This window comes from Lissotriton helveticus, chromosome 8 (assembly GCF_964261635.1).
Source record: "Lissotriton helveticus chromosome 8, aLisHel1.1, whole genome shotgun sequence".
Lineage (NCBI taxonomy): Eukaryota > Metazoa > Chordata > Amphibia > Caudata > Salamandridae > Lissotriton > Lissotriton helveticus.
In genome coordinates this window covers 84,658,377-84,676,575 of record NC_136069.1, presented here as the reverse complement: position 1 = coordinate 84,676,575, position 18,199 = coordinate 84,658,377, and positions in this window count along the sequence as shown.

The following is an 18,199-nucleotide window of genomic DNA, read 5'->3' as shown; positions in this document are numbered from 1 at the left end:
TGGATGGGGGGCAGAGGTGGATGCAGGAGAACGGGGTGGGTTGCAGGGGGGGCGGCAGGGGGAGGTATTAAGAGAGGTGTCTGGGGGAAGGGGAGGTGAGCGTGCGGAGGTTGGGGGGATGTCCCCTTTGCTGTTAGAGTCCGAGGACAGTGAGAGGGAGTGGGAGGGGTTGGATGTTTTGGACGCCTGGGAGAAGGGGGTACGTGAGGCGCGGGGATTGGCGGGGGCGAGGTGCAGCGAGGCGGTGAGGTGGCGGGCCCCTCGTGTTGGGGAGGGAATTCCGGGGTTGGGGTAGAAGGGGTGGGAGGGGCGCAGGGAGGGTGGGATTGGGGGGTTTCTTCAGATGAGGGTGGGGCAAGGGTTGGGGGTTGGTTGGGAGTGACGAGGAGGAGGGAGGGGATGAGGCGGAGGTCAGGTGGATTTTGAGGGAGCGTGGGCGGTAGGCAGGCGGTTGGTGGGTGGGGCATGGTGGAGGCGGTGGGGAGGCTCAGTTTGAGAGACCCAGCACACCAGACCTACTGTTTCTTTTTCAGAAGGATATACGCCGTGGGGTTCCGGACTTGGCAGGGCTTGGGACGGCTTCTCGGCGCCAAGGTGAAGGGAGGGCTGAGCCTCCCGCGGCTTGCCCGGCACCGGCAGGGGATCCAGTCGCGGCCGGCAGAAGTAGGCCCATGGCAGGCTCACCGACCCCTCCACGCACAGGGCCACTACGGCTTGGGGGGCAACGCCGGAAGAGGAGCACCGCATAAGATGTTTTTACGAGTTTAGGAGAGGTGTAGGATGTGTTTGCTGTTTCGGGCAGGGTGCAGTCGGCGCCTCCGGCCGGGAGGAGTTATGTGCACGGCGGGGTACAGTTTTTTTTTATAACACTTTATTAATGCTGATGAGGCAATCCACAGTAGTAAAAAGACAACTGAGACAAGTCCTGTACTCATGGACATCAAGAGTCACAATCAGCATAGTAATGAGTACAGTTGGGCGTACAATAGGGTTGCACCATAGAACATTGTGAATGATACAATAGGAGCTTTTTCTGATAAGGCAACTTAAGTACAAATTAAACAGAACCAATAACACGAAAAGCAAAGAAAGGATAAAAGGAACATAAATCATTAGAACCAGATTGCAAGACCAGCACAGTAAGTCAGTTTGTACGACGTCAAGTGGCACCATTGACAATAACCACATCACAGTAAAATCAAACAATGAACCATTCCACCCCACAATGAGCTGAACGAAGAGCAGGAGTCCGCACAAACCGGAGTTGATGTAGAGGTCCAAGAAATTAACCGCCCCATGTGTGAAAACTTTCCACCACGGGCGTGAGGTCCCCAGAGCCGGGGATGGCGGCGGGACCCCAACCCACCAAGGCCCCGCCCCAACACCTAAGGGGCGGCAGCATGTTGCGCTAGAATCATCGCCAGCATGGGTGTAATGAAGGGGTGTCCCACGGTCTAACCCACCCCGGTCGGTGTATTGGGATGTAGGGACTGAGAGGGCGCTTCTAGTGCCTTCCCTGCAATGTATTGGCGGCATGGACCCCAGATGTCTGTAGGGCGGGAAGAGGCCGGGAGTTGGTCAGAATACTCCACACTGTTTACATTGCAGTACGCCACACTCCTAAGCCACGCAGTGACCGTGGGAGCACGTCTCGAGCACCAGTAGTAAGCAAATTGATGTTAACTTGCGAATTTTGCGGAGAAAGTTGGACACATAACCCATCAGGGCAATTTCCGGCAGGACAGACAGCGACAGGCCCAATATAGCACCCAGAGTGTCGTGTACCTCAACCCAGTAGGTGTGCAGCTTCGGGCAAGTCCAGGAAAGATGAGCAAAGTCGGCCTGAGGGGCATTACATTTGTGGCAGGTGTGGGGTCGTGCTGGGTCAATTCTGTGGGCCAACGCTGGTGTGTGGTATAGACTTCGAAGGAATTTAAAGTGTATGAGTTTGTGCCTGCTATTCATTGAAACCTCCCTGGTCATTGCACAACATGCCTCCCATTGGTCGTCAGAGATCTGTGTGCCTAGATCCTGTTCCCATGCGGCGCGAACCGCCTCATCGGACGATGGGAGTGAGGACAAGCACAGCTTGTAGAGTTTGGGCACAACGTGAGCCCCCGAAGAATTCCGAATAATGGATGTAAGTGCCGGAGTGTCGTCGGGTGGTAACGGGAAGGTGGGAAATGTAGCCCGCATCAGCGCCCTTAGTCTTGCGAATACAAAGGTGTCCATAAAAGTGCGCTCGGTGAAGCGGGGGTCTTCAGTTATAGTGCTAGCGTGACCATCGGGGAATAAATCGCCGATCGTGGTCAAGTGGAATTTTGAGAGCGTTCGACCAATCACCGTTTCGCCAGTTATAGGGAGCCAGTGCGGGTTGGGCAGCGGGAGGGCAGGAGAGTACAGAGTGTCAACGCGCAGTAAGCGTCTAAGTTTGTCCCAAGCCCAAGTTGTCGTGGTGAGGGGGAGTATGTCATGGGGGTCGCGGGGGAGGCCTTTGGGGAGAATGGCGTCCAGAGACACCGGGAGCGCAGCGTCGGCTTCGGGTTTCAAATGTTGGATCCTGGCATCAGGATGGTACCAAGGGTGGGCATACGAGCATTGAGCGACCAGGTAGTAAAGGTAGAAGTCTGGGACCCCAAAGCCTCCCCTCTCGTAAGGTAGTGTCAGCGTGCGCCAGGCCAGGCGAGGGCGCTTCCCCCCCCACACTAATCTCAACAGGGCAGAGCGTAATTGGGTGAAAAAAACTTTGGTGAGAGGGATTGGAATGTTGTTGAAGAGGTATAAAAACCGGGGCAGAACCACCATCTTAACTATGGCAATGCGCCTGGCCATTGACAAAGGGAGGCGGAGCCATCGTTCAGTGTTGTCCTCCAAAAAGTCAAGGGCGTGTCCATAATTCAAGCGAATAATGGATACGGTGTCGAGATGGACATGTATCCCAAGGTACTTAACGGAGTCCTCGCACCACTCTAACGGGAGGGAGCAAGGCCACCGCACAGTGGCGAGGGTGAGGGGAAACAATTGTGATTTATGCCAATTGACCCTAAGGCCCGAGTACTCGCCAAAGTGCGTGATTTCAGACAGCAGGGGTTGTAGATTGGTCTCAGGAGTGCGGACGTACAAAACCATGTCGTCCGCGTAGAGTGATACCAAGAGAGGCCCGGTGCGGAACTGGAGCCCCCGGTGGAGATGTGTCTCCTGGAAGTGTCGGACCAGAGGGTCCATTGCCAAAATAAAAAGCAAGGGAGATAACGGCGGGGTACAGTTAATTGAGGATGAGGATAGCTTGGAAGAAGGGGAATTGAGGGATGGTGAGGGCGGTGGGGTGTCCTCTAACAGTGTTGGTATTGTGTTGCAGGTGTCACGGGGCCTGCGGGAAAGAACAGCCCGAGCATCTCACTGGGAGGCGAGGACGGCGTCCCTGGATCAGAGGGTTGAGGAGCGGCGTGTGGCATCATTGGCACCAGGTAATCGAGCAGCGCGCATGGTGTCGGTGGGGGTGGGAGGGGAGGTGGGGGATGGGGGTCTGAGGAAGAGGAAGTATGTGGTGGATAAAGGAGTGGGCCCGGATGATGGGGAGGTGTTGAAGGACAAACACAAGAAGGCGGGCGCGGGGCCCTCAGGGTCAGGCCATGAAGGCGCTGGCGATGGTGGTGTAGGTGGGGTTGCGAGCGGGGCTGGCACGGCGGGTGTGGGGGCGGCTGGAGAAGGTGCAGCGAAGCCAGAGAGTAAAGAACTAAAGATTAAGCGGCTGCCATACATGGGGGTTACAAAGCCGTTAGGTGAGCATTTGATGATGTCTACTAAGGAAAGCATCTGGAAGGGGGAGTATGTGGAGTTGCTGAAGCTGTTGCACCGGGAGGTGAGGGCGAAGGGGGGTTCAAAGGAGGAGGAGTATGAACTCCAGAAGAGGCCGAAGGTGCATCTCACAATCGAAAATTGGACGGCTGCCTTTTTAATTTCCGCCAGCGTTTATTGCGAAAAAGTTCCAGAGCGGTCGGTGTCCTTGTTTAATTACATGGACGTCATTAGGAAGGCCCAGATCACGGGGGTGGGTATGCGTGGGCCCAGTATAATGAGGAGTTCAGGTCTCAGATGGCGTGGGATCCCGAGGCGAAATGGGGTGAGCTTGATTCCAATTTATGGCAGCACACTATGGGGCTGGCTGGGTCAGGTAAGACCATCTTTACAGCAAGCGGGTTGCCCATTATTTACCAGCCCTTTCAGGGGTGCCCCACCCGCGGATGGATGGGGTCAGGGGCCAAAACTCAGCCGGGGTCCGTGGGGTCCTGTTGGGACTACAATAAAGGGGCTTGCGCTAGGTAACTCTGCTGGTTTCGGCATGAATGTTCAGGTTGCGGTAAGTACGGCCACCCCTTGGTTAGATGTTGCGGGGCCTCTGGGCAGCATCAAGGGGGTCAACAAAATCAGGCTGGGGGAGTTCGGACGGGGAACACCCAGCAATCTGGAGGTGGTAGAGGGGGTAAGGGGTCTGGGCAGGGGCTCGTACTCCAGTTAAGGTGGATCGCAGGGTTACCCGAACAAAGGGGCCGCGGATCGGTTACTGACCGGGGTTTTGGAAGAATTTCATTTGGGCTATAAGGGGCCATGGCTTCGGAGATGGGCCGACAATTGGAAGTCTGCCAAGGAGCACCGGAGGTGGTGCAATGCAAACGGGTTAAAGAAGTCAGTCAGGGCCGCATGGCGGGGACCTTTGAGGACTGGCCGTTGGAGGATTTGATTATGTCTCCCATTGGGGTGGTACCAAAGAAGGAGGCGGGGCAGTATCACCCCATTCAACATTTGTCGTGGCCTGAAGGTGGCTCGGGAAATTATTACATTGATGAGTGGGAGACCTCGGTGTCTTACTCGTCGGTTGACGCTGCCATGGCCTTGGTGGTGGCCGCGGGTGCAACGCCAAAAATGGCAAAGTGCAACATCAAGTTGGCTCTCCGGCTGCTTCCGGTCCACCCAGACGATTGGGGCCTACTGGGAATCCAGTTTAACGGCCGATGGTATGTGGATAAGGCATTGCTGATGGGCTGCTTGATGTCTTGCGCACTTTTTGAGTGTTTCAGTACGTTCCTGCAATGGTTTTTCATGGAACCGACGGGTCACCAAGGAGTAACTCACTACCTGGAGGACTTTTTCTTGGTCGGGTCCCCAGACACCACGGACTGCCTAGTTGCGCTGGAAAGGTTTCAGGAGATCATGGAGGACTTGGGCGTGCCATTGGCACCAGAGAAGACAGTGGAGCCGGGCACGACGCTGTCATTGTTGGGCATAGAGCTGGACTCAGGGACCATGGAGGCCTGTTTACCAGTGGAAAAGAAGCAGCAGATGTTGGGGCTGCTGGAGGTCATGTTGGCAAGGCACAAAGTCACGGTTTTGGAGATACAGGTGCTGTTGGGGCACCTCAATTTTGCTTGCAGAGTGTTGAGAGTGGGTCGGACGTTTTGTAGGAGGTTGGGGCAGGGCCTTGGCGGGGCGGAGGCCTCCGCATCACCACGTGAGGCTGTCTGCGGGCATTCGCGAGGACCTGTGGATGTGGCAGTTTTTTTCTGCGGAATTGTAACGGGGTCCCCATGCAGAGGGGGGATGACCTGGTCTGGAATGTCCAGATTTTTTCGTACGGGGCAGGGAGCGACGGTTTTGGGCTCTACTGGCAGGGGAGATGGTGTGTGGAGAAGTGGCCCCTGGACTGGGCAGGGGGAGGGCAGAGCATCGCGTTCTTGGAGCTCTTCCCTCTGGTGGTGGCGGTGTCGCTGTGGGGAGAGGTGTTGGCCCACAGACCTTTCATGTGGATAACATGGTGGTGTTGCAGGTGGTAAATCACCAGTCTGCCAGAGATGAACAGGTACTGAAACTGCTGAGGGTGTTTGTGCTGGGTTGCCTGCGCCATGACATTGCTTTTCGCGTGGTGCACGTGCCTGGGATCAATAATGACATAGCGGATGCTTTGTCTCGTTCACAGTGGGGGAGATTCCGTGGGTTAGCCAAGGACACGGATCAAGACCCGACATGCATGCCTCCTCAGCTGTGGTACGTAGGCAGCACAGGATGTTGCAGCTGGTTCTAGGGTCCTTGGCGAGTCGACGAGGACAACGTATGCATCTGCAAGGGGGAGTTTGTGGCATCCGGGGCGCTATGGCGGGCTCCAGGGCAGGAGAGACAGGAGGATGTTGTACAGTATATCCATTCGCTCATCTGCAAAGGTCTCACGCAGATCACGATAGCGGGAAAGCTGGCGGGTATTGCCTTCATGGGCAAACTCTTGTGGGGCTATGCACCTGCTGCGGGCGAGCTCGGGTCGCGGATGCTGGAAGGTTGGGCCCGGGAGTGTGGGAAGTTGGGTCAGGTTTGGCTACCCTTGTCGTGGGCCTCGTTGGGGAGGGTGGTAGGAGCCTTGCCTTTGGTTTGCAGGGATGTGGGGGAGGCTTGCTTGTTCACTACCTTAATGGAGTGAATGTTCGCGGGGCCTTTCGGGTGTCTGAGTTGCTGGAGTCGAGAAAGGGTACAGGGATAAGGTGGTCGGAAGTGGCTTTTGGGGAGGAGGAGGTAAGCCTTTGGTTGCGGAAGTCTAAGACAGACCAGAGTAGTGTTGGCAGGTGGGTATCGTTGGGGAAGGTGGCCTTGGGGGAGGTGTGCCCGGTACGGTGGGGACTGAAATGGCGGGCGAGGGAACCAGCGGAAGGGTTGGTCTTTTGGCACGCCGATGGGCGGGGGTGACAGGATCGCAGCTGTTGGCAGTGTTGCGGAAAACGTTGGCTTTGCTGGGGGTGGATGGGAGGAATTACGGCCCGCACTCGATTCGCATTGGTGCAGTGTCAGGGGCGCACAGGAGAGGTGGGGGCGAGAACATCATGCGCTTGGGGAGGTGGTCGTCCGATTGTTACAGGCGATATGTGCGCGGCGAGGCTGACCAATGATAGTGCAGTTGTTTTTGTGGCCTGTGTACTTACTCTTGTTTCTCGTTTCAGGTTCCGTGGCTGGTCCCTCGCCCGTGATATGGAAGTGTGTATAGTGTGCCACTCTTTTGTTAAGCGGGCTCAGGTGCAAACCTGGGACAGTTATTTTGGGGAAAATTTGGGGTTTAATCCTGCTGTTTTAAGGTTTGTTGGTTTGGCAGAGGGGGTATGCGTTGGAAGGAGTTGGTGGGCACGCTTAACGGTTTGTTGGTAGCGGGTAGATGTCCTGATGTGTTGGTTCTCCATTTGGGTGAGAATGATATGGTTCAGGAGACGGGGTTGATCTTGATGAGGGCCATGAAAAAGGACTTGGAGGAAATTAAGAGGCGGTGGTCTGGGTGTACGGTGGTCTGGACTGAGTTTGTTCCGCGGAGGGTCTGGAGAGGGGCGATGAGGCCTCAGGCGGTGGATAAAGCCAGGAGGAAGATCAATGTGGAGATGGTTCGTTTTTGTAGGCACTTGGGGCCTCATTTATGAGGCCGTGAGTCACTTTCACAATGCCGGTGCGCCACTTTTTGTGACGCACCAGCAGCGTAAAAAATGTGCCTTGTTGCACCATATTTACAAAGTGACGCATCTAGGTAGATGCGTCACTTTGTAAACCCCTGCGCTACATTATCCCTGCGCCCGGTATAATGTATGCATGGGGGCGTTCTGACACAGGAAAAGGTCATAAAAGTGACGCAGTGAAATCTATAAGATTTCACTGCGCCACTTCTAGGACGTAAATGCGTCAATTTCATTTGCCTGCCTCACAGCAGGCGTAAGACTGACGCAGGTCCTTTCACATGGGGCTTGCCCCATGTGAAAGAACACATTGCTGGAGTTGCGTGACACACTCCAGCAATGCGTCACTTTTGTGCCATACAGATACGTCAGAAATACTGACGTATCTGTAACTCCTTGCGCAATGATGCGTCATACTGTAAATATGACGCATCATTGGTGTTGCAAGGAGGGCGCAATGTATAGTGACGCATCGCTGTTTTCATGCAGCGATGCCTCACTTTTCATAAATGAGGCCCTTGGGGTTTTCACAGGTTTGGCATCGGGACATTAGGTACGATGCGCCGGAGTTGTTTCGGGGTGACGGGGTTCACCTTTCCCGCTTGGGCATGGACCTTTATCTTTTAGAGTTACAGGAGGTTTTGTCCAGGTTGTTGGGTGTGCATCGGGGGAAACACCCATTACAACGAAGGTGTTTTCACGCGCTGCCATCACAACGCGACTTTCACATCGCAGGAGGCTTTACAACGCATGCTACTAATGCGCATTGACATTAACATCGCTAGCAATGCCAACGCGTGCTGCGATGACGGAGATGGAAGATGACGGATTATGACATTCGGTATGAAAGCACATATAGACATGGCAGATGGAAAATAACTTTTGGGGGGGGGGACAGGAACACGGGAGATGACAGATACGTGCACCGATCACTTGTATTGAATATGAATTATTTTACACGCATAGGGTTCTACTATGTTTTTACATTATGTAAATAACTTTCAAAATAAAAAAGTTGCTGCGATGACGGAGATGGAAGATGACGGATTATGACATTCGGTATGAAAGCACATATAGCACATGGCTAGCATTATGCCTGATGCGTGCAGATGACAGATGCGATATAGAAGATTACGGATTATGACATTATGTGGAAGATGACGGATTATGCAATGACATGGGAGATGGAAGATGGATGACATATGACATGGCAGATGGAAAATAAAATGTTTTTCAATTATGTCAATAACTTTTAAACTATAGATAATTATCACTTGCTCAAAGTAAAAACGTTTTTATTGTCGAGGCTGAGAGACCCATTCTGTATGAAAGCACATGGCTACCTGGATGACATATTAGCAGAGGCTGGCACTATAGCACATGATGCAACATGATGTGCTGAGATGAAAAACAGATTGGCAAAGGCTGGCACGAGACGCGGAAGATGACATATAACATGCCACATGCATGCAGATGGCAGATGCGCATTAGGACTGATGCAAGATGACATGGCAGATGGAAAAGAAGTTTGTTTGGGGGGGTCCAGAACACAGAAGATGACAGATGCGCGCACCGATTGTGACAGATGCAACATGACGTCATAGCATATACGGCAGATGAATGACATTAGCAAAGCCTGGCACTATAGCACATGATGTGACATGATGTGCTGCGATGAAAAACATATTGGCAAAGGCAGGCACTAGATGCGGAAGATAACATATAACATGCCACATGCGTGAAGATGCGACATGAGCACTATAGCAGATGATGCAACATGAGTGCTACGTGCTGCGATGACGCAGATGGAAGATGACAGATTATGACATTCGGTATGAAAGCACATATAGACATGGCAGATGGAAAATAACTTTTTTTGGGGGGGGCAGGAACACGGGAGATGACAGATGCGTGCACCGATCACTTGTATTGAATAAGAATTATTTTACGCGCATATGGTTCTACTATGTTTTTACATTATGTAAATAACTTTCAAAACAAAAAAGTTGCTGCGATGACGAAGATGGAAGATGACGGAATATGACATTCGGTATGAAAGCACATATAGCACATGGCAGATGGAAAATAACTTTTTGAGGGGAGGCAGGAACACGGGAGATGACAGAAGCGTGCACCGATCACTTGTATCAAACTTAACACTACAGGATTAGAATACAACACACCCCAGATACCTAACAAACACAGTGGAAAAAACGATGTAATAGCATGCGATTTCGTGAACTGCGTTGTATTTGCCTAAAACAGCAGAGACACTGCAATAGCGTGGGGACAGCATGCGCAGTGAATGCTTGTGATATAATGTCTTTTACGGTGTAAAAATTGCGTGGGCATTGCTGGCGGTGTTGCGGTTGGCGATGTATCATCATACATCGGTGCATCGGGAGTGAGGAACCGAGGGTGAGAGGCATCAGGGCGACTGTTAATGGGTGCAGGAGGGGGGGGCAGGAAAAGGTGGAGGCAGTGTAATCGCCTACCCTTCCGCCTTTTCCTGGTTGGCAGAGTTGTTTTTGAAGTTGGCCATGTTTGGCTGGAGTTTGGTAGTTTATTGTTAAGTTTGGGGAGTTGGTGAACAGGAGCGGGGAAAGGTTAAGCAGTTTGGAAGTTTACATTAGAGGGTCGTTAGTTACAGTTGCAGGAAGGCAGATAGGATTGTAGGTCTTGGGAGGGTAGGAGTTATAATGTTATGTGATAAGATTGTGTATTATTTAATGATTGGAAGTTATGTATTGTATGTTGCAGGGTGTTTTTTTTTATCATGTGGGGATCGTAGGGGTGGGGGGGAGGAAATGTCAAGGGGTCAGGTAATTCGATGTTTAGAGAGGTTTTAGTTTTTTTTTTTTTTTTAATATTTTTATTATTGTAAAACAAAGGATTTTTCTGGCACACACATAACACAGAATACAAATAAACTTAATACAAATAATAAACCAAGGTTACTATCAAGAAAAACAATTTAGTACTAAACATAACATTCGACACAAAAAAGGAAAAAAATGAAGAAAAAAGAAAACTATTGATCCAATTAATAAAACATCAGACTACATTTGCATTTGACCTTTCCTTCCATCGATGTACCGGTTCCCAAATTTTCCTTCCCCACCTTTTTATCCTTTTACCTTTTTTCCCAAATATACCCTTTTCAAGGTTAAACGTCCCCAATAATAAGGCAATCCACTGCTGTAATCCCGGGGGTAGGGGGTCCAACCAAACTCTAGCAATCAACAGCCTGAGAACCGCCATCGCTACAAATATAAATTCGCTATGGACGCCTTCGCAGCCCCTAACTCCTAGCATAATTACTGTTGGTGTTAGAGTCACATTTAAAGCAAGTGTATGGGCCATAAAATCCTCAATACCCTTTAATAAAGGCCTTAATTTGGGACAGAGCGCAAAAATGTGGATACTATCTGCAGCCAAAGCATTACAACGCCAGCAGGTAATCCCTGTAGTTGCACCCCACTGTGCTATGCGATCTGGCGTATGGTAAAGTTGAAACAGCGTTTTGAAATGTTGCGATTGTAGAGGGGCAGAATAAAAGGCTGAGCAACCCAACTCCAAGGACTTCTGAAAAGCCTCACACGATATCCCTAATTTTCCAGCCCATTTATTACCAAATCTGTCAGTGTCGTCCTTCTTCGATTCAGCCAGCTGGGCATAGAAATATCGAATGGAGCACACCCCACTTTGCTCTATTGCTTCCATAATGTTACTTGTCTTAAATCCGCCTGCCCCTCCTTTTTTCTTAGAAAAAAAACTCCTAATCTGCAGATACTTAAAAAAACTATATCTTGCTAAATTAAATTTAGCCAACAGATCTGAAAATAAAAGTATATTTCCGTCTGGATCTAGCATATCTCCTATTTTCCTAATGCCTTTTCTGTCCCAGTCTGCCATAATGGCATCAGAAAAAATTACAGGATGTAGGGACTTATTCCTATACAATCTGGTATACCTATTAAATCTCCCTAACCCACAATTTTTTGCAACAGCAGACCATACATTATAAGCTGCGGCAACTGTCTTGAAACGTGTACGTTTGTAGTATGATGAATCTGTACATTTTAAAAAAGCATTTACTGTATCTTCGCCCAAAACAATTGAATAAATCATAGTTGAGACAGCTTTGACTTTCAAATCCCCTTCATTTGCACCAATTAAGCCTTGAATATATTGCAATACCGATGCCCAATAGTAGAACCTAAAATCAGGAACCCCCAACCTCCCCTATCCCTTGGCAAAGTCATAAACTTGTATGCCCGTCTTGTCTTCCCATACGACCAAATAAATTTATTAAGAATCGACTCCAGCTTATTAAACCAAATTGACTCAAACAAAAGAGGGATTGTACGAAAAAAGTAAAGAAATTTGGGAAGTATAAGCATTTTAATAATGTTAGCGCGTCCCACTAACGTAAGCCTAAGATTGTTTATCCTCATTAAGTCCGAGCTAACTTTCCTCAATAAGGGCGAGATGTTACGTTCAACTACTGTCCCTAAATTAGAAGAAATTTCAACCCCAAGGTATACCGCTGACGAAGTCACCCGTGGATCATTACATTGAGCTGCTATGTTTTTAATAATCTGTGTTTTAGCTCTATTAAGCTTATAGCCAGGAATATTGCCAAAATTTAGGGCCTCTTGTTCTATCACTCCTATTGCCATTACAGGATCAGGAGTAATTATCGCGACATCGTCTGCGTATGCCAGCACTTTGACTACCGTCTCATTTATACATATGGGGGGAATACTGGGATTGAGATCAAGATTGCGTAAATACGGATCCATATACAGTGCGAATAAAAGAGGAGAACTAGGACAGCCTTGCCTTGTTCCTCTTTTAATCTGCACCGCCGCTGTTAACTCCTGATTGATTTTAATTCTAGCCGTTGGATCCCTATAAAGAACCTGGATTGCTTTGATAAAATTATCGCCAAACCCAAAAGTTCTCATTAGCTCCCACAGATATTCCCAAGCGACCCTGTCGAAAGCCTTCTCGGCGTCTAGAAATAAAGCCGCGACAGGGCCGCCAGAAACCTCCATGGCATCAAAACAGGTGAACACTGTCCTGACATGTTCTGTAGTCCCTTTCCCCGGGATGAATCCATGTTGAACTGGGGTGACTAATTTTTCTATGACGGTGGACAACCTTGTGGCCAAAATTTTCGAATAGAGCTTCACGTCGGCATTCATTAAAGCAATAGGTCTATATGACCCAGGAATTGTGGCGGGTTTACCTTTTTTCAAGATAACTATGATTTCAGTCTCGCCCCATGATTTTGGGATTGAAGTTTCTCTCTGGGCTTGTATGAGCGTATCCAGAAGCTCTACTCTAAGAACCGATATAAAAGTCTTGTAGAATTCGATTGGTAACAGATCTGGACCTGCAGCCTTTAAGGATGGGAGGCCTGATAGAGCTAATGACAATTCTTCTGGTGTTATAGAGGCATCGAGTATAGTTTTCTCCTCCAAATCTAGTTTTTTGAGTTGAATGTTTCCTAAATAGTCCCTAATTTTGTCAGTATCTACCTCAGACTCCCTATCATATAGTCCAGAGTAAAACTTCCGGAATTCATTCCTTATTCCCGCAGAGTCAGAAATCAAGTTGCCCAAGTCATCAGCTATGTTTTTAATATCCCCTGCATTAACTTTTTGCCTGGTCCTAACAGCTAGAATATGGCCGACCCGCTCACTAAACTCACAAGCCTGCTCCTTCTTTGTTAAATAACTAACTGCTGTCTTATTAGTGATTCTTTCCGCTATTTCCGCCTTTAAAACCATAATCTCCAACAATTGTTGATCCAATGGGAGTCCCCTCATGATTAACCTACTTAACTCAACCTCAACGTTCAGAAGGGAATTAACTTGTTGATCAATCTATTCTCTTTCTTTTTTCCGGCTGTATGTTGAGAAGCTTATTGACTCTCCTCTGACGCCTGCTTTGAAGGCATCCCAGATGTAACCACTACTAGTGCTCCCCACGTTATTAAGCCAAAACTCGCTAATCCATTTTTCCATGTGCTTACAATAACCCTCATCTTGTAACAAAGCTCGCTCAAATGTCCATCTATATATTTTTCTACCTAACCCATTTAAACTAAGTGACAATAACAAAGGATTGTGGTCGGAAACCAGTCGAGGTAACTTCTTAATCTGCGTATTAGAAATCAAAACATTAGATATTAAAAAATAATCCAACCTTACTGTTATATTGTGTGGGGCGGAAAAAAACGTATCACCGTCTATCTGCGGGTGCAGGTTGGCCCAAACATCTGAAAGAGCATTATGCGAGGCCATATCAACTATCGCCCTGTGCACTCTTTTCTTTCTCCCTGTATAGGAATGGCTTAGTTGTAACTGAGTGTTTGCCGGTCGACTGATATTAAAATCCCCACAACAAACAATTGGCTCCACCCAGGTTGAGAGTTCGTGATCCAGAAATTGGAATATATCAGGGTCATCGCACGTTGAGCCATAGACTGAAGCCAGAGTGAACCTAGCACCTCTGAAGTCTATTTCTATAATCGCCCACCTACCCCAGGTATCTTCTTTGCTCCTAAGTACTGTACAATCTGCTCCTCTCCCCAGAATCGCTACCCCACAAGTTTTGGAGGCTTGTTTAGTGTATGCTAAGACTTTAAAGCCAGCCTGTTCTAGCAAAAAACCCTTTCCTCCCTCCACATGAGTTTCCTGTAGACAAATCAGGTCAGGAAACATTGATTTACAAAATGCTGAGACTCGCAGCCTTTTTTGGAGTTCATTAAGGCCACAAACATTAAATGACAAAATTCGACAAGTCATCAGAAAACATCAAAGATCAGCACCAGCTTCCAAATCCAACTCTTAACCAAACCCAACACTTCCTTTTTTCTCCATTTGAACAAAACTTGCCTCTGACTCAGCCTACGTTTCACTGTGCATGATGTGTGCCATTTTCTCCCCCCCCTCCTCCCTCCCACCTCCCTGAGCCCCCCCACAGTACCTCTCCCCCCTCCCCCCCTACAGGCAAATAGGTCACGGATGACCTATATGTGAACGCCAGGGAAGCAGCAGCCGCCACTCCTCCCCACTGCCAACCAGCATAACAAACATATCAAACTTAAATCCATTATTTGTTCTCCTTATATCCCAAAACTTCCAACATGTAAGCCTTCGCCTTAATCTCTGAAAGGAAAAATGTAAACTGGCCCTTGGTCACAATTTTCAATTTTGCAGAGTATAGCAAGTAAGCTTCAGAGCCCAGAGCCTGAATATGTGGTATCAGTTGTCTCAGCCTCCATCTACGTTCAACAGTGGCATGGCAAAAGTCCGGTCTTGCAAAGAACGTGACATTGTTATGGGTACGTCTTGCCTCGGGCTTCGCTTTGTCCAATATCAGCTGCCTAAGGAGGAAATTGCCTACAAAAATTAGTAGGGCCCTTGGGCGCCCACTCTGTGCTCCAGCCTGAGGCTGACCCCTTTTAATGAACAATGGGAAGCGATGGGCTCTTTGAATTTCAGTTTCCCACTGCCAGCTAGATAACTCCGGAAAAGCCCCCTTTAACAAATTCACCACAAACAGCCTGGGGTCCTCCCCTTCAATACCTTCCTCCACGCCTAACAGTCTGATGTTATTACGACGCTGCCTATTCTCAAAATCTTCCAGCTTCCAGTTGACGTCCTCTGCCACCTTTTGATGCTCTTCCTTGTATGATTTCAGGTCTCTCAAGTCATCTTCCACTTTACTGGTCCTTTCCTCCACTTGTACAACTCTCTCAACCATCTCGTCTTGCTTTTTGCTTATATTTCTAAGCTTATTCTGTATCTTCCTTGATTCCTGTCTCGCCCTCCTACTCTCCCCTCTAGCCTCAGATTGCATTAATTTCAGGGTGTTAAAGAGAAGATCAAGCGTAACCGGAGGCTGAGAGGATTGAGCAGAGCCATATTCCCCAGTCAATGTTGCTGGACTGTCTTGCTCCAGAAACGAAAAAGTAGTGGTAGAGTAATCCCAAGCTAGCTTTTTTGTAGGATCAGTAGTACTACTTGCAGTGGAAGGTTTTCTTTTAGACAGGCGTTTTTTCTGTGAAGTTTTCCTAGCCGGGGAGCTACTGACCGAGTCAATACCCGTGGATTCATCAGATCTTAAACCCTCTGATGACTGAGACTGTGACTGCGTATCTTCGTCGACAGAGTAAAATCTCTCTACAGAAGCTGAACCACTAGTGATGCCGATTTCAGCTGAGGTAGAGGATTCGCCTCCTGATTTGATTCCCCCACTCTCTGTACCTAAATCCATGGTTTCTGCCCAAGTTAGGGGTTTAATCAGCAGTGTACCCGCGTTAACTTCAACAGTAGCAGCGACCTCCATTCCTACATTTATCTTCTGCCCAAGTAGCTCAGCCCCCAACTCCACATGCCCTGGCGCCAGCACAGAGAAACTTTGAGTTTCAGCCGGTAGTTCATCTGGAAGCTGAGTATTCATAGCCCGATTGTCAATTATGACTGTAAGTTCTTTATCCGCTCCTTTGCTTATGCTTGTTTTTACAGTTTGCCTCAATGCCTGCGCCTCTGTCCCCCGCATCATCCCGACCCCGGCGTGACCACTCGACTCACCCACGACAGCCATCATTCCCGCATCTCTGCTCTCTCCCAGGGTGACTGCAGGCACTGCAGCGGCCGGCTTTCCTGCTGCCGCTGCCGGTCTTACTGGTTGCCTAGCAACCCCAGCGCCGGCCCCGAGCCCTGGATCTGCACCGAGGACGCCAGCTCCTCCAACGCCAGTTACAGCCTCTGACCCCGCTCCTGCTCCCCCACCTGCGCTAAGATCCGCAGAGATACCAGGTTTGGTTGCGGGGGGTCTGCTACTTGCTGGGATATTGGCTGGGGTATTTGCAAAACTTTCCGATACCGTGGGCTGCCGTAGCGCATTTTCCTTAGTTTTCGGCTTGGTAACGTGTCCTGCATCTCTTGCGGATGGAGTACTGTCCGCTCCGTTTCTTTTCACTACCGTTTTTTTTAAGCTCGAGACGTTTTTCTGTGCCATGGATATGACTGGGCCAGGACCAGTAGCTTTCGACTCCGCTTTATTTTTCTCTTTTTCTTTTGCTGTAGCTGTCTGACCTTTGGTGATATCCACGTCTGCCGGTTTCTTGCCGTCTTTGGTCTCGGGACCGCGCTGCGGGCGAGGAGGCATCCTGAGCCAGAATTTTAGTACCAGACTGACAGCCTCTGAAATTCTCCTCTTGAAACGCAGGACTGTGCGTATTACAGTGTTTCCTTGTTGTTCCCAGGGAGGGAATATCGCAGTACTACACGACAAAGGCATAAAGCGACCTCAGGCCATGCAGATAGTTATTCTATTTCACCATTGAGAGAAAGCCTGGCAGTGGAGAAGAGGAGAGTGCGACTCACTCACTGCATCCCTCGGCGGCCATCTTGCCTTGAAATTCCGATGGGTAGCCTGACCTTCCTAATTCGAGAGGTTTTAGTTTTGTAAGGCAAAGTGCCAGTTTTTAATAAAGTGTAATGTGCACCTGTTTCAATAAAGCGCCCGTTTACACACACAAATGGTTGTCGGTGCTGCTTGCCCCCCTTTCCTCCCAACCAAGGGGGGTTTGGGGTGCAGCCGAGCATCGCAAGGTCTACCCCCGGGCAGATTTGGGATGGGGAGGGGGGCGAGCAGGGAGCAGCCATTTTGCTGTTTTGGGCTGCCTTGGGAGTAGCCCAAAGGCAGCCCAATTTGACAATGTAGCCCAAGGCTTTTTCTAGGGGGTCAGCGTTGTCCCAGCCACCATTTTAGGTTCTGGTGACCTGGTGGCTGGGAGCGCTATAGTCAGGTTTTTCTGGCCCCGCCCACCCTCTCTGGGCTTAAGGTTTTTGTGGGAGGCATTTTTAGCAGGTTATTGGATAGGGGCATCTGTTGCAACAAGTGCATAGGGGTTATCTTATTGTAATGTTGTCACTTGGAACAGGTGCTGGCAGAGTTATTTTTGAACTTGGCCAAGTTTGGCTGGAGTTTGGTAGTTTATCGATAAGTTTGGGGAGATGGTGAACAGGAGCGGGGAAAGGTTAAGCAGTTTGGAAGTTTACATTAGAGGGTCGTTAGTTACAGTTGCAGGAAGGCAGATAGGATTGTAGGTCTTGGGAGGGTAGGAGTTATAATGTTATGTGATAAGATTGTGTATTATTTAATGTATTGGAAGTTATGTATTGTTGTATGTTGCAGGGTGTTTTTTTTTTTATCATGTGGGCATCGTAGGGGTGGGGGGACGAAATGTCAAGGGGTCAGGTAATTCGATGTTTAGAGAGGTTTTAGTTTTGTAAGGCAAAGTGCCAGTTTTTAATAAAGTGTAATGGGCACCTGTTTCAATAAAGCGGCAGGTTACACACAGAAATGGTTGTTGGTGCTGCTTGTCCCCCTTTCCTCCCTCCTGGACCCAGGCACTTCTTGGACCCTCGCCTTACTCTCTCTTCTACACGCAGGCACCGAAGGGCGGGCCATAGACATTATTTGCATAGTCTGGTGGCTCAGTGGACTAATGTGTCCCTTGCAGGGGCCTGTGTTCGACCTAATGGTCACAGGTTCAAATCCCGGCGGGTCCACTCAGCCTTTCATCCATTTGAGGTTGATAAAATGAGTACCATTGAGTTGGGTAACAATAAACATCTGTTTTTCAGCGCCAAGACACCTACGGGTAATCGTGCGCTTTACAAATACACCTGTTATGT